The 22330-nt window shown below is 56.5% G+C and overlaps 1 protein-coding gene and 1 long non-coding RNA gene across 3 annotated transcripts in view; one reads left to right on the top strand and one right to left on the bottom strand.

Moving 5' to 3' along the window:
* SKI (SKI proto-oncogene) overlaps window positions 1-22330 on the bottom strand; it is a 75096-nt gene that overhangs the window by 24254 nt on the left and 28512 nt on the right. The gene's annotated exons all lie outside the window — the stretch shown is intronic.
* On the top strand, window positions 1335-12758 carry LOC116539320. Its single transcript, XR_004263995.1, has 3 exons — window positions 1335-1420; window positions 1628-1629; window positions 12747-12758. It is a non-coding gene; the product is annotated as an uncharacterized LOC116539320 (long non-coding RNA).

Raw genomic sequence — 22330 nt, 5'->3', positions numbered from 1 at the left:
GAGCCCTGTCACTCCCAGCCCGCCGTCACTCCCAGCCCGCCGTCACTCCCAGCCCGCCGTCACTCCCAGCCCACCGTCACTCCCGAGCCCCGTCACTCCCAGCCCACCGTCATTCTGGAACCCGTATGGGGAGTGTCTGGTGGAGGAGGTCACATTCCTCCCACCCACTTTCTCCCACTAGCCCACAAACAGAGCCTTGGGGTGTGGGTGGGGCGCTCACAGCCCCCCACACACAGTCTGTCCCCACTCAGAACAAGGGCCATGTAGCCACATGAACAAGTGACATTGACTCCAACAGACGAGTTCCTTTTGTGCGGCGGCATTCTCACTGATGTGGTAAGGGTAAAACACACATGCGTATTTGGCTTACAAATCACGAACTGTGCAATTTTTGTGATTCCACAAGTTAAATACTCTTACATTTGCATTTTATTTTTTTAAGAGACAAGGTCTCACTCTGTCACCCAGGCTGGAATGCAGTAGCACAACTGTAGCTCACTGCAACATCTGCCTCAGCCTCCAGAGTAGCCGGGACTAGACACACCACCACTCCCAGCTGCTTTTTGTATTTTTGTAGAGATGGGTTTCTCCATGCTGCCCAGGCTGCTCTCCTGGGCTCAAGGGATCCACCCGCCTCAGCCTCCCAAACCGCTGGAATTACAGACATGAGCCACCACACCTGGCCTTGCATTTGTATTTTAAACTGGCATTACACAAGGAAAAGATAAATGGTAGGCCGGGTGAGGTGGCTCACGCCTGGAATCCAGCACTTTGGGAGGCAGAGGTGGGCGGATCATGAGGTCAGGAGTTCAAGACCAGCCTGGCCAGCATGGTGAAACCCCATCTCTACTAAACATACAAAAATTAGCCGGGCATGGTGGCGGGTGCCTGAAATCCCAGTTACTCGGGAGGCTGAGGCAGAAGAACTGCTTGAACCTGGGAGGTGGAGGTTGCAGTGAACCAAAATCATGCCGCTGTACTCCAGCCTGGGAAACAGAGCGAGATTCTGTCTCAAAAAAACAAAAAAAGGAAAAAAAAGATTAATAGTAACGCGTATGGTAATAACTTGTATTTCTAACTTTTTCCTACTTAAAATGATGCTGAGTAGCAACTAAAAATCACCACCACCAGTTGGGCGGGAATACAGAACAGAGACAAAGGGTTTGTATGTCAGCAGCTTCAGCTGCATTTTCCCTGCTTTCTGGACGAGGGACCAGGCTTGGCCCTGGCACTCCTTACACGGCTGGCCCTGGCATTCCTGGACTCACACTTGCGGCGGGGCCCTGGGCTCACTTCCGGCCCCCACTGCAGAGCCCCTGAATAACTCAAAGGGTTCAACAAAAGAGAGGCCAGGCTTCAACACAAGGTTAGAATTTTTCTTAGACAAAAAGCATCCCAAACTTGCTGGCTACATGGAATGGTTACCCCACCCAGGAACTGCAGGAGCCATGGCCACAGGGCGCCTTGGTGAGCAGGGACTCCACCACACTCGCACTGGCAAGGGGACTGGGAGGCAATCTTCTAACTGCCAAAAAAAAAAAAAAAAACCCTTCTGGCAGGTGCAGTGTCTCACGCCTGTAATCCCCGCACTTTGGGAGGTCAAGACAAGCAGATAATATGAGGTCAGGAGTTCAAAACCAGCCTGGCAAACTACAAATACAAAAATTAGCCAGGTGTGCTGGCAGGCGCCTGTAATCCCAGCTACTCCAGAGGCTGAGGCACGAGAATCGCTTGAACCCAGGAGGTGGAGGTAGCAGTGAGCCAAGATCACGCCACTGAACTCCAGCCTGGGCCACAGAGTGAGACTCCCATCTTAAAAAACACCTTCCAAAGGAAAAGTCTTAAGCCCATTTGTTAACACCTTCCAAATGCATGTCATAAAGCCGGCTGGCATCAGGGCAGATGGAAATTTACTAGACAGATGGGGACAAGTCCACATGGCCACACCAGCTGACACATGACACCCCCCTCCAACCCAGACTCTTGACCTGGCCACAACTGGCCCAGCCTCCGGATACGCCGGTGGGCCCAAACATGAAATCATGAAACTTTAGCAAGAAGAAACAGGGTTTTTTGTCCTGTCAATTTACAAAATAAAACCACTTATCAATTCCTACCATCAGAAAATCGCGCCAGGTGCATGTATGCTTTTGCATGTGCGGCACCAAAACTGCCTCCACACTGCACTGCAAAGCAGAGGGGGCCCTCGGTGGGAGCACAGACCCCTACTCTCCTCGGTGGGGCCCCCATCATAGGCCAAGGTGGGTCCCAGTGTCCACCTGGCATTCCTACAGCCGGGTCAGCCGTCCACCCCTCCCTGGAGCCCTCCCAGCCACCCAGAGGGCAGGGCAGCCTCACAGGTCGGTGCAGGGCGGGAGAGAGCCGTCACAATAGGCCACTCAGACAGCAGGTCCCCAGGGTCAGCAGCAGCTGGAACTCTATCACCCCCACGCCACTGGGGCAAGCCCACAAGGGAAGGGCTCCTGCCCTCCAGGCTCCTCAGCTGCACCCGCCCTGCTCCACAGCACAGAGACAAATCTCTTCCAGACAATCTCTACATGACACAGAGCCACAGCTGCCCAATTAGGTTTTAGGTTTCCATGAGATAACTGTCATAAAAGAGGTCTAAGAACGGCTCTGCCTCTACTGTGCTGGCCCAGGCGGGTCACCGAACCTCAGCAAGCTATTCTCAGGCCACCGCGGGGTGCAACAGGAGGGAACTCAACCCCACAAGGATGTCTCAGCATGGGTCCCAGGGTCAGGGGACTTATAGGCAGACCACCAACCTGAGGAACCCTCTGGAATCACCCGAGAGCCTCGGCCAGTGGAACAGTGAGGACGCCGTGTGGGGACAGGGGGGACGCCATGTGGGGACAGGGAGGGCGCTGTTTGGGTCCTGGACCTCTCCCAGGGCCAGCCTCTGAGGCCTCTGACGCAGCACCCTCCCTCTTGGGGAGGCCTGTGTGGAAAGGAGATGGACCCCAAGCCCCAGGCATTCAGAGACAGGGAATGACCAGAGAACAGGGTCTCCATGAGGTTGGGGAGGGTCTGGGTCTGGGGAGAAGGCGGCATGCGCCCCGCACCTGCTAACAGGCCTGGCCCGCCATGGGCAGACAGACGGCAGCTCTGGAGGGAGACAAGTGCCTCCCCGAGCCCCGCAGGAACGGGAAGCCACAGTGGCCCCCACCCGCCATCAGGTCAGCTTTGCTGCCTCGTCCTCCGGTCTCCTCCAGCCCCAGCTGACACCCACAATGTTTTCTCACCATGAAAACCTATACAACATGGCACCGGGCCTCAGCCCGAGTGGACAGGTCTCCCCAGCCCTCGGGGCGGCTCAGAGCCAAAGCAGTGCTGCCTGGACTTCCGGCCCCCGGGCAGCATGGCCGTGCACTAGCACCCCACATGCACTTGTGGGGCAGCCCCTGAAGCACCCTGGGCTAGAGGGCCCCTCAGGGCACCCACAGCCACAAGCCTGTCCTAAAGATGGAGACACAGAGCCCAGGCCGAGAAGCCCAGGCTTGCAGTGCCACACCTGAGCAGAGGGAGCCACCCCAGCCCACAGCGGCAGCACCGTGGCTTTGGCCCAGCCCACGTGGCTGCAGGAGGATCACGGGACGAGATCCACCCTAGAGGGCCAACACCGCCCCCAGACCCTGCCCTCAAAAGATGATGCCTCACCTCCTCACCCCATCTTCACAGAGATATACTCCCCAGTTCTTCTGAGATCCCAGTCCCTGCCCTGTCAACGGGCCTGGACGGGCCCTGGGCCAGCAGCAGGAGCTGTGCGCTGGGGAGATTGGGCGGAGCGCAGCACAGGATGGGGAGCAGTGTTCCACAATGTTTTCTCACCATGAAAACCTATACGACATGGCACCGGGCCTCAGCCCGAGTGGACAGGTCTCCTCAGCCCTCGGGGCAGCTCAGAGCCCCACCTGGAAGAGGTGTGTCGGCTCCCTCAGTCCCCAGGCTGGGACCCAGGATCCTCTCAGGATCCCTGACAACGGTGGTTGCAGGAAGGGGGGCCATTCCCATGGGGTCCTCTCTAGTCGGCCAGGATGCCTGAGTCCCAGAGCCACAGGAGGGCCGTCAAGTGAGGGTCCGAGACCGGCACAGGAGGGATTCACTGAAGTCACTGGGCCTGCACCAGGGTGACAGGTCGGGGGCTCAGGACCAGACCCACCCTTGCAAGTGCCACTAGCAGCATATGCCGGGTGGCAAGGACAGGACCGGAGCCCTGAGAGCCGGTGTCCCTGGAAACCGCTCCTTCACTGGGAGTGCAACCTCCTGTCCTTTTCCTGGGTGGGGTAGAGGGTGACCAGCAGCCCCCACTGGTCTACGAGGGGCCCCCATAGGCTCACGAGGGGCCTATCATGAGGGTGGAGGGCTGAGAGCCAGAGGGGGATGGGGGGCAAGGCTTTCGGTGGTTCGGAGGCCTTGCCCGGGTGCCCCCAAGCCCAAACACCACCCACCGCCCTCTATGGGACCGAATACCACCCACCGCCCTCTTATGAGACAGGGCTTCCTGTTTAAACATCTCCACCATCGCCTGTCTTCTCAGGCATCTTCAGGTTTCTCTTTAAAAGGTATGCGGTGGGTCAGGGAAACTGAGAAGTGGCCCCTTCCAAGAGCATTCTGAGGGACCTGAATGCCCAGTCACTGCACTTACAGCCACTTACTTCCAGGCCAGGCTTCTCCAATGAGGGTAGGGGCAACCCCTTTGCAAGACGGGGCTGTCAGACTTCCTAGAGAGTGGCTTCAGTGGAGGGGAGACTCAGTAGTTTTGCCCACCCTCGGCCCGTGCTAGTCCTAAATGGCTGAGGAGTGGAGGGTAGGGCTGGGGGTGGGGGCCAATTTAACTCATCTTCTAACAAACCCTATTTTAAAGCCACCGGGTCTCACACCAGCTGCCTCACTGGATGCCCACACTGGTCTAAACTGAGGAAGAGGCTGGGCGCACAGGCTCACTTCCGTAATCTCAGTGCTTTGTAAGGCTGAGGTAGAAGGACCGCTTGGGGCCAGGAGGTAGAGCCTGCAGTGAGCCCCAATCATGCCACTGCAGTCCAGCCTGGGTGGCAGAGTGAGACCCCGTCTCTAATAAAAAGTAAGGAAGAAAGAATGGCTCTGTCTGTGGGGCTGGGCCATGCCTAGTACCTGGGTGGGCAGGAGAAGAGTCTCCCCCACCGGACTCCCCACCTCAGCCCTTCTGCGTCTCACCCACTCTGCTCTCCCCTCTCCCACCCCTCCCCCTGCAGCTGGAGCTGTTGTCAGAGGAGGGGAGGCATTTCCTGTGTCCCCTCCCCCTAATTCCCCTACATTCTTGGCAAGCCCAGAGGAGGCCTGAGAGAACCAGAGAGAGATGGGCGGGAGTGGGCGAGAGGCCGGGAGGGAAGCCAGGCCCCACTACACACAAGACTTGGAGAGCATGGCCAGGAAGGAAATGGGGGAAGGGACGATTCGATGCCCCAGAGGGGCCGGAAGGGGCACCCGCCATCATCAGAGGGGGGTCTCTGCTGGGCATGGCCACACCTCTTCCACCCCTCGCCTGCCTCCTCAGGGGTCTAGTAGGCTGCTGTTCTGCAGAGGACACAGAAGAACTGCCAGAGGGAGTCCTGCTCAGAGGAGATGAGGAACAGACCCCTCCAGGGCACGTGGCCAGCCCCAAAGAACTGACTATGCTGTGGCAGTTCAGGCACCCAGTAGTGGTGGGCAGAAGGGTGTTGGGGATAAGGTTCAGGTGGGGCCCAGGTGCCTGCGCACCCCCCTCCCAATCCCCTGTGGTGCTGGGACGATGCTGTCTACTGGACCCTGGCATTGAAGTGCCACCTTGATCTTCCTCCCCAGACTGTGAGCTCCAGAGGGCAGGGCAAGGCTGTGGCCGTCGCTCTAGCCAGTTGCTCAGGGTCTCGGTGGCTGCTGGGTGCTCGCCTGGACTCTGCCCTCCTGGCTCCTGGGGTCCCAGAGGGGCCTTGATGGGCTGGGCCCTCCACCTTTGCATCACTTGTGGCTCTGCCCTGCTCAGACAGCCATGCCCACAACCAGTGGGGCGTGGAGGCCAGCAGTAGTAGCACGTTGAGACCCAAGGCTTGGAGCAAGGACATCTGGGAATGGGGGACACTGGGCTCCTAAGGACCATACTGTGGCTCCACCCAAAGTGCCTGCCACCAGACCTCGCTCACCTCAGGGCAAAGCAGGCACCCAGCAAGCAGAAGCCACCGGGAGTGGGTGCTCACTGCGTGAGTGCATGTGTGCCCACAGTACTGATGTGTGTGTGCACGTGTGCCTGTGTGTGCCGATGCGTGTGAGTGCATGTGCACCCACCGTGCTGATGTGTGCGTGCACGTGTGCCTGTGGGTGCTGATGAGCACGTAAGTGCATGTGTGTGCCCACGGTGCCGATGTGTGTGTGCACTCCATTTTCACACTGCTGATAAAGACATACCCGAAGAAAAAGAGGTTTAATTGGGCTTACGGTTCATCACGGATGGGGAGGCCTCCCGAATCATGGAGGGTGGTGAAAGGCACTTCTCACATGGCGGAGGCAACAAAAAAATCAGGAAAAGCAAAAGCAGAAACCCCATCAGATCTCATAAACTTATTCACTATCACAAGAACAGTAGAGGGAAGAAGGGCCGGATGCTTCAATCACCTCCCCTGAGTCCTTCCCCCAACACATGGAAACTCTGGAAGACACAATTCAAGTTGAGATTCGGGTGGGGACACAGCCAAACCGTATCACCATCTCTACCACAAATAAAAAACTTAGCCGGCATGGTAGCACGTGCCTGTAATCAGCTATTCAGGAGGCTGAGGCACGAGAATCACTTCAGCCTGGGAGGAGATAGAATGAGACTCCATCTCCAAAGAAAAAAAGAAGTTTTAAGTTTGAAAGGTTTAAGCAGCCTTTCTTTCCAAACAAACAACTGCTAGCACAGAGAGGAAAGACCCCTTCCTACAGCCCTGAGTGAGGGGACTCGCAGCTCCAGGGCACCAGCCAGCCCAGCTCCCTGCAGCAGCCTCCTGGGTAAGGCCCCATCCCTGTGGGAAGCAGCGCCAGGGCTCATCAACACCCATTACAAATGCATCAGGGGCCAAAGGCGCCCTCGAATTCCAGAACCAAAGAACCCCACAGACGGGCTCCTGAACACGCCGCCAGGAACAGAGCTGCGAGCAGGGGCTTCTCATCAGGGTTCCTAACAGTTTCTCCAATCAGGAACCCGGGGATGGCCACACCTGCGTATTTACAGGGGAGGCCGCTGCGTCCACTTCTTGGTGGGACACCCCAGGTGGGGGTGCGTGGCCTAGAGTCATCCCCAGCCCCGCACAGTGAGACCTGACCATTTTCTGTTTACAAACAAAAAGCTTCATGCTTTCTCACCACCCGTGCACAAAGCTGTCTCTTGCTTATGGGGTCTCAAACACTCCAGGAGGTAGCCCAGGGCCTCTGGAGGCACAGACACCCTACAGGGCCCTCAGCCCTGGCTCCACCACCCGAGGGCCACAGGAGCTGGTGGCCCAGGGCCAGGAGAGCAGCAGACATGCACTTCCGGCTTGCTGACCTCCCGGAGGGTCCAAGCCAGTCAGGCCGCCCTTCCTTTGGAGATAAGTATCAAACCCCAAGTAAATGGCCTCTGAGTGCGGCAGGCGAACTTCTGAGAGCTGGGTGGAGCCAGGAACTCCTGGGATGGCTGGCCACAGCCTGGCACGCTGTCTCTTCACGCGTAGGTAAAAGCAAGTGGAGCTGCAGTGGGGGCCTGGAAGGGAGCCAGGACCACCTCTTTCTGCTAAGTTTGGCTGTGTGAATAGCAGCATCCACAGGCCCTGGGCTAAACCACAAGAAATGTCAGTTCCCGATGTCTTCTCCCTATTGGAGCAACGGCCCCCTGTGAACCAAAAGAAAAGACCGGCTTGAAAGAGCACAAGGAGAGCGCTCAGTTCTCCGCGGCTCTGAAAGGCTGCCTCCCCAGGACCAGCCCGATTCCCCTTCAGGAGCATGGGTCTGTAAGAAGTCCTGCCGGGCAGGGAGGGTGGCCAGAGGACACGGCCAGGACCCAAGGTACACGACGGGGCCTGCCAAGGACCCTCCCTCCCAGAGCCAGGGGCTAGGTCCAAGGGGCATTTAAAGACAAAGGTTTATGGAAAAACCAAACTCTCCCACATCCCTCCATCCTGCCCCCAGGCCCCAGGGCTCAGGGTCTCAGACAAAGGGCAGAGCTGTCCGCACAGGCCAGGCCACCCAGATCACCTCAGAACACCTAAAGAGCGCTGGAGGCCAGGCCAGCCCCACTGCTCCCTCACCAAGAAGCAAGCAGGAAACCTCCTCCTCCAGTGACAACCCCAAGCCCTCTGGCAACAAGAAACATAGGAGCCACCAGCAGCACCAAGAAGGAACTCACCTGAGCGGAGCCATAGGCCCCGCCGCTGCTCCGAACACTCAGGGACCTGACACTCCTTCCAAGACAGGATCAGACCAGACCCCCCACGCACAGATCTTGGCTGGGTCCCCAAGGCCAGCCACCATCTCTAGAAGCTTCTCACACGGGTGCAACAGTCCTCTTAGGGTGGGGGCTCTAGGACAAGCTTGTTCAGCTGGAGAAGCACCTGGCACCATCCCCATGAGGCTGCGTCAGCTTGGGTGGGTGAAAGGTGCCCCGCCTCCACCTGCCATCAAGACAGGCTGACACATATGGCCTGGGGCTGCCTGGAAAAACCAGCAGAGAACAAGGAACAGCGAAGGCCCCAAATAATTGGGGTGCCCATGCCCACCCTCATAAGGGTCTCGTCTCCTCTGCTGAGAGCAAGGAGCCAAGAGAGGCCCATGGCAGCCAAGAAAGTGACCAAAGATGACAGGAGCAGAAGCCAGCCTTCATTGCTCCCTCCCAGAAAGTGGGGTTCCCTCACCCCAAGCCCCACAGCCTGGCCCCCATCATGGCTGCTATTCTCCTAGGGTCCAGCACTGTAGCCACACTGTCCAGAGGCCTCTTCAACTCCCAGCAACCAATTATTACGGGCCAGGTGGCGGCGTCCACCCCACTACAGGGTCCAACCTGGATTTCCACTTCCAGAAACTTGTTGGAGGGATGCATGTGGCCAGGTGTCACTGAGATGTCCCGCCATGGGGCAGGAGTGGACACCACCCAGGTGGTCCCTGGGGAGGACTGACCACCCATACAGCAGAGCACGCACAGTCCCAACTAGGACATGGGCCCTCAGGGGGCCAGCGGACCGAGTGAAAGGCCGTCCCTCACCGCCCTCAGCACCCACGGTGACCTGTACCCCACACAGTGCAGCTGTCATGGGTAGACTCAGCCCGCAAGCCCAGCATCTGGGGACCTGGCTGAGATGCAAAGGGAGGAACGGTGAGCCACCAGCGCCAAGACTTAGAAGGCCCAAGAACTTGCTGGAATCAAGTATCTGTAAAGGCTGACAAAAAGTTTGTCTTTATTTAACCAATTAAAAAACTGCCACAGAAAAGCGGGCAAAGATCACGAGCAGAGCTCCTCAAAGGGAAAAGGAGCCCAGCCTCGAGGCAAAACCAGCCATTTAGAAAGCACTACTTTCCTGAATCCCCCTTACCTGGAGGTGCCTGTGTCAGTGCCTGCCCACCTGTGGTGTCACCAGACCCCGGGCCAGGTCTGGATCTGGACACGGCCTGCAGGACCTGCACACATGCATCTGGGGGACCAGGGCGTCCATCCTGGTGCTGCCGATCAGGGAGATGCCACCATCTTCCAGCCAGGGCAGTGAGTGAGAGGGCGGCGGGCACTGAGGCATCCCCGCCGCCGCCACCACCCAAGAGCACGTCTGCCCACACGGCCCATCCACGCCCGAGGGCCGCAGAAGCACATGGTCTACAGAACAGACGAGGGGGCCAACGTGTTCTCAAGGCCCACCACGGCCTCAGCCCAAAGGCTGCCCACAAAGTGGCTTCAAAGCCCTGCACCAGCATGCTTAGTGTGACACCGGGAGGCCTTGGTGTTTTCTCAGTAGTGCTTGGAGAGGCTCGGTGCATGTGGGAAGTGCCTTCCTCACGATGAGAACGCCTCGTGGTCCCAGGGTCAGCACATGCAGGCAGCGGCCAGGGAGCCGGGAGCCAGACTCCAAGCACTCCTGAGAAAACACCAAGGCCTCAACAGCGAGTCGGGTCTGATCAAACAGGCCACGTTAAGGACACCATTACAAGACGTGGTCGCATTTAAGGAGCACTCAATTACAAGGCAGAAACAGGACCCAGTTCACCCTCCATTATGATTTTTTTAAAGTCACAAAGGGCTTCCCCGAGGCTTGGCAGGAAGGGACAGTGTGACACCGGGAGGGGCTGCAGTCACTGTCAGGCCTCCAAGCCGGGTCCACACTCCGGTCACACACTCGTCACTTCTCTGTGGATGTTCTTACTGCCCACCAGGCCAGTCACCCAACCTCAGGCCACAGCACCTCTGCCCCGGCTCACAAGGCTGGGGAGGACTGCTCCAGGCAGGGTCACGGGCATCCCTGGCTCAAGCTCACTGACGGAGGCACGGCCAGGTCCTCCCATTTCCATCGCAGACAGAACAAGGTATGGCAGCCACCCTGTCCCGCTCTCCCCACACTAGGCCGAGCAGTCCCAGCTCAGTCCTGTGGCTCCCAGGATTGCGGGAGGACTGTCACCCTCTGACTGGGACAGGGACCCCACAGCCGCTGTCCTTCTGCACACACTTCCGAGGATTTCCTGCACAGGCGGGAGGAGGAGGGCCAGGAGAAGCGCAGCACTTGGAGAAGGTAGCATGGCCACGGCCTGGACACCCCCAGGTGGGTCTTGGCCAGCCAAAGACACCCCCTCAGTCTGCTCCCGAGATGGAGGGCCAAATGGCCTCGGAGGCCATCTCGGGAAGAGCCCTGTGATATCTGCACTGAACGCAGGTGGTGCCTGCCAAATGTCCCCTGGAGGAGGGGGCACGGCCTGTGTTTTCAGGTGCTCTCTGGAGCCAGTTGATTACTTTTACTACAGCTGGGGCAGTTTCCCTGATTTAAGACCTGAGGTGCCTGCCACCTCCCCCCCCCCACTCCCTGGAAGCAGCCAGGTGCCGGCCACCCACTGAAGGGCATGAGGGGTGTGTGGGGTGAGGCTCGGTGCATATGAGAAGTGCCTTCCTCACGGTGAGAACGCCTCGTGGTCCCAGGGTCAGCACATGCAGGCAGCGGCCAGGGAGCCGGGAGCCAGACTCCAAGCACTCCTGAGAAAACACCAAGGCCTCAACAGCAAGTCGGGTCTGATCAAACAGGCCACGTTAAGGACACCATTACAAGACGTGGTCGCATTTAAGGAGCACTCAATTACAAGGCAGAAACAGGACCCAGTTCACCCTCCATCATGATTTTTCTAAAGTCACAAAGGGCTTCCCTGAGGCTTGGCAGGAACAGGGCTGGGGTAGCCTGTGGGGGGAGGAGGCCTCCAGACCACAGGGACACCACTGGCCATCCAGTGCTGCTGGACGTGTGGCCCCTGGGCCGGGTGCCTCCCCAACCTCCGACAGAGAGCTCCCGGGGAGGGCTTGGTCCCCTCTTTCTACCACGCTGTTTTGTTTGAGGAGGCAGCACCTCTGGATTCTATTCACGCTAAACCTGGAAGTCTCCGTGTGTTTTACTTCATTTTTAACGCCATTTTTAAGCTACTAACACATTTAACCTTGGGAGCTCGGCTCAGACCTTTCAGCTGGTTCTTAATCCCCGGAAAGGCCAGCCCTCGTGGAAGCGTCAGCCCCGCCCGTCTTTGCAGAGGGCAAGAGGTCATGAGAACGTAAGAGACAGCAATAAAAATCTGGGCAGTGACCTTTTGAACCAGCCTCTTTGCAGGGCTCGGGCCTGGAGAGAGAGCAAGGTGGCCTGGGGCGGGCAGGGGCCCCCGAGCCCCTCCGCTTGGTGCCCCTGCACCTGCCCACAGGAGCAGTGAAAGCAGCAGCCAGTGGCTCAGAGCTTCTCTCCCAGTCCCACAGGCCACCCACTGGCCAGCACCAGGTGCACCTTTAAAAACCACTTTCTGGAAGCATCGCCAGCCAACCCTCCCCAGGGTGTCAACCTCTGGAGCCATCACACAAATGTCAGAGCCTCTTGGCCGCTCAGCAACAGACCCGGACATGGGGTTTGGGGGAGGCCTGCATGAGTACTCAGAGGGTCCCCTTAGGCCACCAGAAGTCCCCCCCCCGGGACAAGGGCCACAATCCCCGCCCCGGGGCGGGCCTGCGGCGACAGGCAAGGGGCCCCAGGTGATGGCAGGGCTCAATGGGACAAAGGTTTCCGAGGGGCGAGAGCAGCACAGCACAAAGGCGAGCGTCTGGGGTCAGCCCAGGGCAGGGTGGCCGACACAAAGCCTCTGCCTCGAGCAGCCTGGTGCTGCAGCCCAACCTGCCGGGATCTGAGCGCTTCATCCCCACACTGAGAGTCCGTCTAAGGGACGGGACACTGAATGAGTCTTCATAAAAGGGGCTCCCAGGGCTGACACAAGCCCAGGTGCCACGCAGCCCCATAAGAGGCTCCCGTGGGGGACCTCTCCCGGCAGGGGAGACTGCCTGGGGAGCGGGGCGTCCCCCTGCGACTCCCCCAACACAGCAGACTTCTGAGGGGAGGGCAGCAAGTGTCCTTCAGGGAACAAACACCTCTGAAGCCATCAGGGAGGATGCAACAGGGCCTGGCTGGGAGGTGGGGGTGCCCAGGCCTCTGCACTTGTCAGGGACTGTCCTGGGACCCTGGGGCCACCCATCATGAAGAGCCCAGGCTCATGTGCACCCCAACACCCATCAGGAAACCCTGAGTTCTGGGGTGGGCCCAAGAACGCACATCCTCTAAGCCCTGCAGACCCTGTGGTCACTCCAGGGCCCACCCCAGTCATCCCCGCAGCCCAGGCCCACGGCCAGACGCTTGGGGCCGTCAGCTCTGTCCCGGGGAAATTGCCTGGCCTAGTGGTAGGGGCACCTGGTCCAGCCTGGGGTAGCCCGGGATAGGACCAGGCGCCCTCAGGCAGAAGAGGGGTACATGGGACTGTGTCCACCTCCAGGCTGGCCCTCTGCAGAGTCTGGCAAAGGGGCAGCAGGGATGTCCCACAGCCAGATAGCCTTGCCCTCGCCCCCAGTATCTAGAGGAAGGGAAGCGGGAGGGGCCAGCCAGGTCAACCTCCAGTCCCACCTCCAGTCCCTCTGGAGAGCAGGGACGGCCTGAACTTTTCACCTTCGGTTCAGACACCCGGGGAAAGGCCATGAGGTGTCTGCCCGGGAGGCACCAGAAGCGTGGCCTCCTGCGTCGGCAGCCTGTTTCCCCAGCACCCCGAACGCTGCACACTGCCGGTTTTACAATCGCCAGATGGCAGCCCAGGAACCACAGGCCTCCCATCACCCCGTGACCGCCTGACCTCTCGTAAATGGAACAAAGCCCAGGCCCTGTGGCCACACCCCCAGGCTTGTGAGGGACCAACACAGGGGCTTCAGGTCACCAGGGTGGCGTTCAAGATAGGCACTGTCGAGGGGCTGCCTCGGGCCCTCGCGTCAGGGTGCTGTGACCAGCATCTCTCAGCCCCTACTCCCACACCAGGCCTGGAGGGAGGTGGGAGCTGAAGAGTACCCCCAAGATGACACGCAGCAGGCCCAGGACTGAACCCAGACCCAGCTCCAGCCGCTGGGCTTGCCTGCCTCGCTCCAGCTCTGGACAGACCACCTCTGCCCCTCTCTTATAGCAAGCTGCAGGCCACACTTCACTGCCTGGCGGTAGGGGACAAGAGACCAGGGCATACCACCGCTGGGCAAAACTCCAACCAGTGGGGGACATCCAGGGACAGGCAGGCTTGTCCGTCAGCAGCCTGGTGGCAGAACTGCCAGACCCTCACCAATCACAGGCACCACCAGCCCCACCAGACCCATGCCAGCCACAGGTAATGCCAGACCCACGCCAATCACAGGCACCACCAGCCCTGCCAGACCCATGCCAGCCACAGGTACTGCCAGACCCACGCCAATCGCAGGCACCACCAGCCCTGCCAGACCCATGCCAGCCACAGGCACCACCAGAACCACACCGCTCTGGTCCAGAGCCCTGAAGCAGCTTCCCGCCAGCCCTGGTCCCAGTGCACAGCCGTGTCCCCACTGTCCCTGGTGCCCAAGGCCGGCTTAACAGCAACCAACAGGGAAGGAAGGAGAAACGTGTCCAAGATCAGCCATGAGGCCAATTCCAAAGTTGGCTTCTGCCCACAAAACAAATCTCTAGGGCAGCAAAGCTCCTCATCACCCCGAGAACCAGGTGCCACTAGTGTGAGCCTGGAGTAGGGACAGACCCAGCCTACAAAATGGCCTTGCTTCAGGAAAGCCCAAAGACCGCCGAGGACGGACACCCCTGACAGCGGAGCGCATCCTGCAGTGTCCACTTGGCCTACTGGTGACACTGTGTGGGTCCCACAGTGTGGTCACTTTCAAGTCAATGCTCACATCACTGCAAAACCCACTGTCTCTGTCTTACCGGCCCCAGAGCCACCCTGCTGGCTCTCCCCGGGCATGGCCAGAGGCGCCTCCTTTCCGGGGCTGAGGTTACATCAAGATTCAAACAGCCGGGTGCAGTGGCTCACACCTGTCATCCCAACACTTTGGGGGGGGCTGAAGCAGGAGGATCGCTTGAGCCCAGGGTTCTAGACCAGCCTGGACAACATGATGAGACCCCATCTCTACCCCAAAAATACAAAAAGCCAGACGCAGTGGTGCGTGCCTGTAGTCTCGGCTACTCATGAGGCTGAGGTGGGAGGATCACAGGAACCAACAAGGCTGAGGCTGCAAGACTGTGCCCTGCACTCCAGCCTGGGCAGCAGAGGAGCCGGGCCAGACCTTGCAGAAAGAAAGAAGCAAAGAGGGAGAGAAGGAAAGGAGGAGGGAAGGAAAGGAAAGGGGGAAGAAGAGGAGGAAGAGGAGAAGGAGGGATCAGAATACAGCAGCACAGCAGCTAGGGCTCCCCGGGTGGGGCCAGAAGGCACAGTAGCTGTCCCAACCAGGCCCCGCACCCACTCCTGTCATGGCTTCTCCCTCAGCTGAGCCACGGTCCCCGGGTGCACTGCTCTGCAGCCCTCCCAGGCCAGAGGAAAAATCCAAGCCTCATCCCTCCGTCAAAGCTGAAAATTGGGTGAAACCCCCGCCACGGTAGGGAAAAGGGGAACCTGTCAAGCCAGCCAAGAAAATTCACCTCGTCCCAGGACCAGCAAATGTGGCCATGGCTGTCCTGTGGTGACGGCTCCTCCCCAGGCACCCAGACACACTCCCAGGTGGCTTATGAGCCCCAGGGCACCTGGCTCCCGATGAAGAGCAGAGCCCCCTTAACGACTGGCACACAGGGTAGAGCCCGCAGGAAGCACCTGGGCCCCAGGCCGAAGAGCACAAGGATCCCACATCCAGCCAAGGGTGTGAGGTTCAGCCACCCAAACCCTACCCAGAGCCTGGAGCCCTGAGCCCACTGAGACGGCTGCTCCAGCAGCCCCAAGAGTTGCTTGGGGAGGGGTGAGGAGGCACACTGGGAGCAGCAGGGAGGCAACACCCAGCCCCAGGGACAGGTGACAGCAGCAGCAGCAGGCTTACAGAGCCAGGGCCCTGCCGACAACCCAGGGGCACCTGGTCCAGGGCCGACAGTGAGACAGGCAAGCCCGGGCATGGGTGCCAAGCATCTGACCACGGGGGTGGGCACCAGCTCCAGGCAGTGCTGTCGGGAATGCTCTGGCTGGTGGGAACCTGGTTCTAAGAGGGGTGGTGGCAGCCCAGCCACGACCACCACGCAGGACCTCTCCAGCCTCCCACTGGAGGTGGCCTCGGGTTCAAGCTGTGACCTGGAACCAAAGTGTGACTTTCAAACAAGTTTCACAGGGAACACAAGGCACTCTGGCTCATTTGGAGACCCTACAGACAGCATGACCATGGACCTGTGTCCTGAACAGTCTGGAAGCAGAAAGCCCACACATCAGCCTCACACACCTCAGGACGCCCCGGCTGAGTTTCCCGAAGCCCTAAGGCCGCTACATCCCTGCACTGCCGAGTGCACATCGCCCCCACCGCTGCCCCGTCCCCACAACCAGCCTTTCCAGCTTCCGAGGAGAGCAGAGCGCAGCGCTGACCACATGGCCCCTAATGCCCCACTCCCCCAGTGCCCTCGGGCCTGGCCCAATCCCAAAGCTGTCCACCACACCTCCCCCAGTGAAAGGAGGCTCTGGAACAAATGGGGTTTTAAACGTGAAGAGGCTTGCCTCCCGACGGCAGGAGAGGACGCGCGCAGTTGCTGTTGCACTGCTCCGGCCAGAACGGCACCATCAACACACTCCTTCCTAGCTCTTCACAGGCTCAGACTGCCTGGAAATGTCTGCAAACACACCCCAAAACTCAACAGTACCCTGGCTCAAGCTGAATTCTGAGTGGTACTGGGTAGTCCCCTTCCCTGACGGCTGGCCCCAACGCCTGCTCCTGCAGATGTTGCGAAGAGGACACCAAGCTTGTCACGAAACCGGTTGCGCGCTGGCTCGATGCAGTTGCTCGCCTGAATAGTCAAAATCATGGCACTTTGTTCACAATCAATTCCGACTAAAACTGAAAAGGCGGTGATGACGATGTTAACAAAATGAATTTAATGTAGCCAAAATTATTGCAAAAGGAAAACACATCCGCTCACAATGGATGTGCCAGTCAGCACAATTCCGGCGATGCTTTTAAACCTGCTGCCATGGAGCGTGGTTTGCTCACCTTCCTGCCTGAAGTAGAGGCTACCCTGAGAGCCTCCAGGCCCTGCCGTTTCAAAATTTCCAGTTACTTTTGCTCTTTGCTGTCTGAAATTCAGCCCTGAGCAACTTTCTCTCACAACAAGGGCCTCAGCCTGGGGGAAAGCCCCTGAGCTAAGATGACTTGAGCATGGTGACATATTTTATCTCATTTTTCAAATGGAGCGAATGAAGAGAGTGACAAATGAGAGAAGCTGAGAGTCATTCCTCCACCTGGATGCCAGGGCCTTCCTGCAGCCAGCATGAAGTCACAGAGACCCATCACCCTCCTCCCGGGAACAGCCAGAAACCCAGACTAGATAGGAGGCTCATGCCTGTAATCCCAGCACTTTGGGAGGCTGAGGTGGGCGGAACACTTGAGGTCAGGAGTTCGAGACCAGGCTGGCTAACATGCTGAAACCCCATCTCTACTAAAAATTAAAAAAATTATCTGGGCACAGTGGCATGTGCCTATAATCCCAGTTATTTGGGCGGCTGAGGCAGGAGAATCACTTGAACCTGGAGGCAGAGGTTGCAGAGAGCCAAGATCGCGCCACTGCACTCCAGCCTGAGTGAAGAGCGAGACTCCATCTCAAAAAAAAAAAAAAAAAAACTTTTAAGCAAAATTTTAGCAAATAGAACTCAAGAGGCCGGGCACAGTGGCTCACGCCTGTAATCCCAGCACTTTGGGAGGCTGAGGCGGATGGATCACTTGAGGTCAGGGGTTCTGGACCAGCCTGGTCAACATGGTGAAACCCAGTCTCTACTAAAAATACAAAAAATTAGCCAGGTGTGGTGGAGGACACCTGTAATCCCAGCTACTCAGGAGGCTGAGGCAGGAGAATCGATTGAACCTCGGAGGCGGAGGTTACAGTGAGGCAACATCATGCCACTGCCCTCCAGCCTGGGCCACAGAGCGAGACTCCATCTCAAAAAAACCCAAAAAACTCAACAATCTTGTAAAATAATAATACATCATGACTGAAGGGGGGGTTATCTCAGGAATGAAAGATTGGTTTAGCATTCAAGAATCAGTCAATATAATTCATCATTATTAGTAAACCAAAACAGAAAGATACCCACACCGTATTAATAATCTCAATAAATGCAGGAAAAAAAATCTGACAAAATCCAAGATCCCTCCTGAGCAAAGTAAACTAGGAACTGTATTCTAGGGACTTCCTGTGACTAACAAAGGGCACTGGTGAAAACCTAGCCCACAGCATCACAATCAATGGTGCTGACTGCACGCCTCCCAGAGCAGGAGGAAGGCTGTCTGCCCACCACCCCCATTCAAACTGTCCTGGAAGGACTGGTGGGTGCCTTTAGGGAGGACAAGTGAAAGGGCATCCGGACTGGCAAGGAAGAAGGAAAACTGCTTTTATTGCAAATGACAAGTTCATCTACACAGAAAACCTGAAGGTAACTCAATAAATGCCACTAGAACTAGTGAGTGAGTTTAGCAAAGTTGCAGGCTACAAGATCAACACGTGAGAATTTTACTAGCCGCTTAAAATCAGTAAACAAATTTTTTTTAAATGCTATTTACAAGACCAAAAAAAAAAAAAATTAATACATAAGTCAGTCTATCTGACCAAATATGCTAAAAACCTGTGCACTAGCCAGGCGCAGTGGCTCACGCCTGTAATCCCAGCGCTTTGGGAGGCCGAGGTGGACAGATCACGAGGTAAGGGGATACCAGCCTGGCCCACATGGTAAAACCCCGTATCTACTAAAAATACAAAAATTAGCTGGGTGTGGTGGCGTGGGCCTGTAATCCCGGCCACTCGGGAGGCTGAGGCAGGACAATCGCTTGAACCTGGAAGTTGGAGATTACAGTGAGCCGAGATCATGCCACTGCATTCCAGTCTGGCAACGGAGCAAGACTCTGTCTCAAAAAAAACAAAACAAAACACCTGTGCACTAAAAACTACAAAATATTAAATTAAAAACAACCCAAATAAACAGAGAGCTTTCCATGGGTTGGAAAACTCAAGATTGTTAAGCTGTTCCCAATTTGTCTATGGACTCAATGCAATCCCAATCAAAACTTCACAGAAATTTTCACAGAAATTGACAAACAGGTTCTAAAATTCATATGGAAAAGTGGAAGATCTGGAAGAGCCACAACAGCTCTGAACAAGCACAGGGCTAGAGAGCACGAACATCACCCTGACTTCAAGAATAATTTGAAAGCTACAATAATCCACAACAGCATGGTGTTGCTACACAAAGACAAACAAGTGGACAAGTGAATCCACACCGCACAGCTGATTTCCGGTAAAGGCACAAAGACAATCCAGTAGAGAAATCATCTTGACAACAAACGCCATGAAACAGCTGAACACCCTGGGCAGGGGCATGAACTCAGGTCCACGGCTTGCATCACACACAAAAGTTAACTCAAAACGGATCACAGACCTAAGTATACAACTTAGAGCTACAACATTTCTAGAAAAAAACACGAGATAATCTTTGTGACCTTGAGTTAGGGAAAAGGTTCTCAGCTAGGAAATCGAAGTACAAACCAAAAGAACAAACTGAGGCTGATGTGGTGGCTCACACCTGTAATCCCAGCACTTTGGGAAGCTGAGGTGGGCATATCACTTGAGTTCGAGTTCGCAACCAGCCTGAGCAACACAGAAACTCTGTCTCTACAAAAAATACAAAAATCAGCCAAGTACAGTGGCGTGCACCTGTAGTCTCGGCTACTCAGGAGGCTGAGGCAGGAGGATGACCTGAGCCTGGGAGGTGGAGGTTGCAGTGAGCCAAGATCATGAGATCCAGACCCTGTCTCCAAACAAAAAAAAAAAAAGAACTGAAAAACTGGACCCCACAAAAATCTTGCAATTCTACTCTTCAAAAGACACTGCTCAGAAAAAGAAAGCCACGGACAGGGGCAAAGTCTACATAAAGCATCAATGTGAAAAGCTGTGTCCAGAATACATAAGGATCTCTCACAAGTCAACAGCAAAGCAACAAACTCAATCTAAAATAATTGGCAAAAATCAGAAGGGACATTCTACCAAAGAAGACATATGGCGGCAAATGAGCACAGGAAAAGCCACTCCACACCCTCAGTGATGAGGGCGGCACAACTGAAGCCACGAGGAGATGCTACCGCAGACCCACCGGAACGACAAACTCCTCAAGCCCACCCACCGCGCGCGCTGGTGAGGACGTGGAGCAGAACGCTCGCTCGCTGCTAGTGGGACGCAAAACGGTGCAGCCACCTTGGAAGATAGTCTAGCAGTTCCTGAAAGTTAAACATAAGCACAAATATATGATCCAGCCCATTCCACACCTAGGTATCTATCCAAGGAAATAAAGCCGTGTGTCCCTACAACAACTTGTACCCGAATGTTCGCAGCCGCTTTCTTTGTGACAGTCGAGAACTGGAAACACTCCACTCGTTCCAACAGGCAAATGGAAGAACAAACGCGACATCCACGCAGGGGAACACTGCCCAGCACACGCAGCGTGCCGAAGGAGCCCAAAATAATCACGCTGAGGGAAAGAAGCCAGACCAAAAGAAGAACATATTGTAGGATTTCATTTCTACAAAGCTCCAGGGAAGGCAGCTCATCCATAGGCCCGCAAGCAGACTGCCGCAGCCCGGGGAGAAAGCACACGGTGTGGGCAGGAGATGTCCAGGTGACGGGCAGGTTCATCGCCGGGACTGCAGTGAGAGTTTTACATGCATGCATCCAAAGTTACTGAACTGTATGCTTTAAATACATGCAACTTATTATGTGAACTGTACCTCAAAAAACGGTTTTAAAAAGTAACCACACAGCAATCACCCCAACTGCACCCTTTCCATCCCAGGGTTCATTTGTCCTATAGCTTTAAACAACCTCCACAGCCCAAGACAATGGTAAACTGGCGGCATGAGACAACCTAGCCTCTGCTGTTGACCCCAGACACGCCCTTTTTCCTGCTAAAGAGTTTTACAGAAACAGGGCTGCGCTACATTACAACGGTTCTTTCTCGAGATCGGGAGCCTGCGAGCGCGTTCCGTAAAGGACCGAGTCGCACGCAGGTTCGTAGGCCACATGGTCTCGCTCACGCCTACTCAGCCATTCTGCAGCTACAGACAGCACCCGCGAGGGTGGGCGGGGCCGTGCACCGTAACACTTCACCGACAGAAGCAAGCAGGGGGTCCTGGAGGGGCTGCAGCCACCAAGTCATCTGGGAACTTGCTCAAAATGCACATTCTCAGAACCCTACCTCAGGCCTGGGAACCCGCAACTGGGGATGAGCCCCACAGTGCGTCCTCCGAGAAGCCAGCCCATGATTCCAGAGCTTGGGTTTGAATCACACTGGTCTAGAAAACCGGCCAAGTGATGAGCTGATCTGATCTGAAAGGAACACACATGAGGCAAATGCTCAAGGGCCAGGCACTGCAGTGCCCGCTCGCAGGTGGGGCCCCAGACACTGCAGAAAAAACCTTACTTCCCTGATCCAGCCACTCATGGGGTGGGCGGTGGGGGGGAGAAAATGACACTCCTGATAAACCTGTTACTCCATTTCCTGACTGACAAGTTTCAACTCTTAAAAAAAAAAAAAAAAACTCTCAAAAGCCTCGGCTGTTTCATGCCATCACAGCACGCCTGCACACCACTGCCCGATCCTCCCTCGGGGCGGTTCGGCCTTGGCATCTAGCATGGGGGCACCTGAGCTGGACCCCCACACACCAGCCAAGACCACCCAACGCTGCACATCCAGGTTTAAAGGCCAGGAATCCCACGCGTGCATCACACACCTCATCACGAGCTCAAACACCACGTTCCAAGAAGGTAACGTCTGGCTGTCCGAAGACTGCTTCAGGTAAAAGTCGCAAATAATCAGTACTGCCATATTTCCCTTTATAAAGTACCTCTTCACACTCTTCTTTGCTCAATGCTTAAAATGCCAACATTTACTTAACATGTTTTCAGGCCGGGCGTGGTGGTTCATGCCTGTAATCCCAGCACTTTCGGGGGCGAGGCGTGTGGATTGCCTGAGGTAGGGAGCTCTAGACCATCTGACCCACATGAAGAAACCCTGTCTCTACTAAAAATACAAGATGATCCAGGTGTAACAACACATGCCTATAATCCTAGCTACTCAGGAGGCTGAGGCAGGAGAATCGCTTGAACCCAGGAGGTGGAGGTTGCAGTGAGCTGCGATCGGGCCACTGCACTCCAGCCTGGGCAACAAGAGTGAAACTCAAAAAAAAAAAAAAAAGCAAATAAAAATTAAAAATATAAAAATCTTTGCAATTCCAGAGAAACATGTCAAGAAGATATAATAATTCAAAAGCATAATGAGGAAAGAAATGCAGTTTTAAGATGGAAGAGTAACATCGCTTCCACCCCATTCTCCTCTCAAAAAACCGCCAGAAGCCAAGCTCTCAGATGAAGGAGGCATTGTCTGGAGCTCAGGCACACACAGGGCAGGAGGCGGCTGGGAGGAGGCGGCCAGGGGCCAAGCAGCTGCAGAGGCAGACGCCAGGGAGCCACACTCTGGCACAAAGCGCCCCCACGGGAGACGAGGCCTCGCAGAAGCAGGATGGGGGGCTGGTACGCACATCTACATAAGAAAGTCCTCG

This window comes from Sapajus apella, unplaced genomic scaffold (assembly GCF_009761245.1).
Source record: "Sapajus apella isolate SASKATOON/1434 unplaced genomic scaffold, GSC_monkey_1.0 scaffold127, whole genome shotgun sequence".
Taxonomy (NCBI): Eukaryota; Metazoa; Chordata; class Mammalia; order Primates; family Cebidae; genus Sapajus; species Sapajus apella.
Note: the sequence above shows the minus strand (reverse complement) of the source record. Positions and strands in the feature narration are given on the sequence as shown.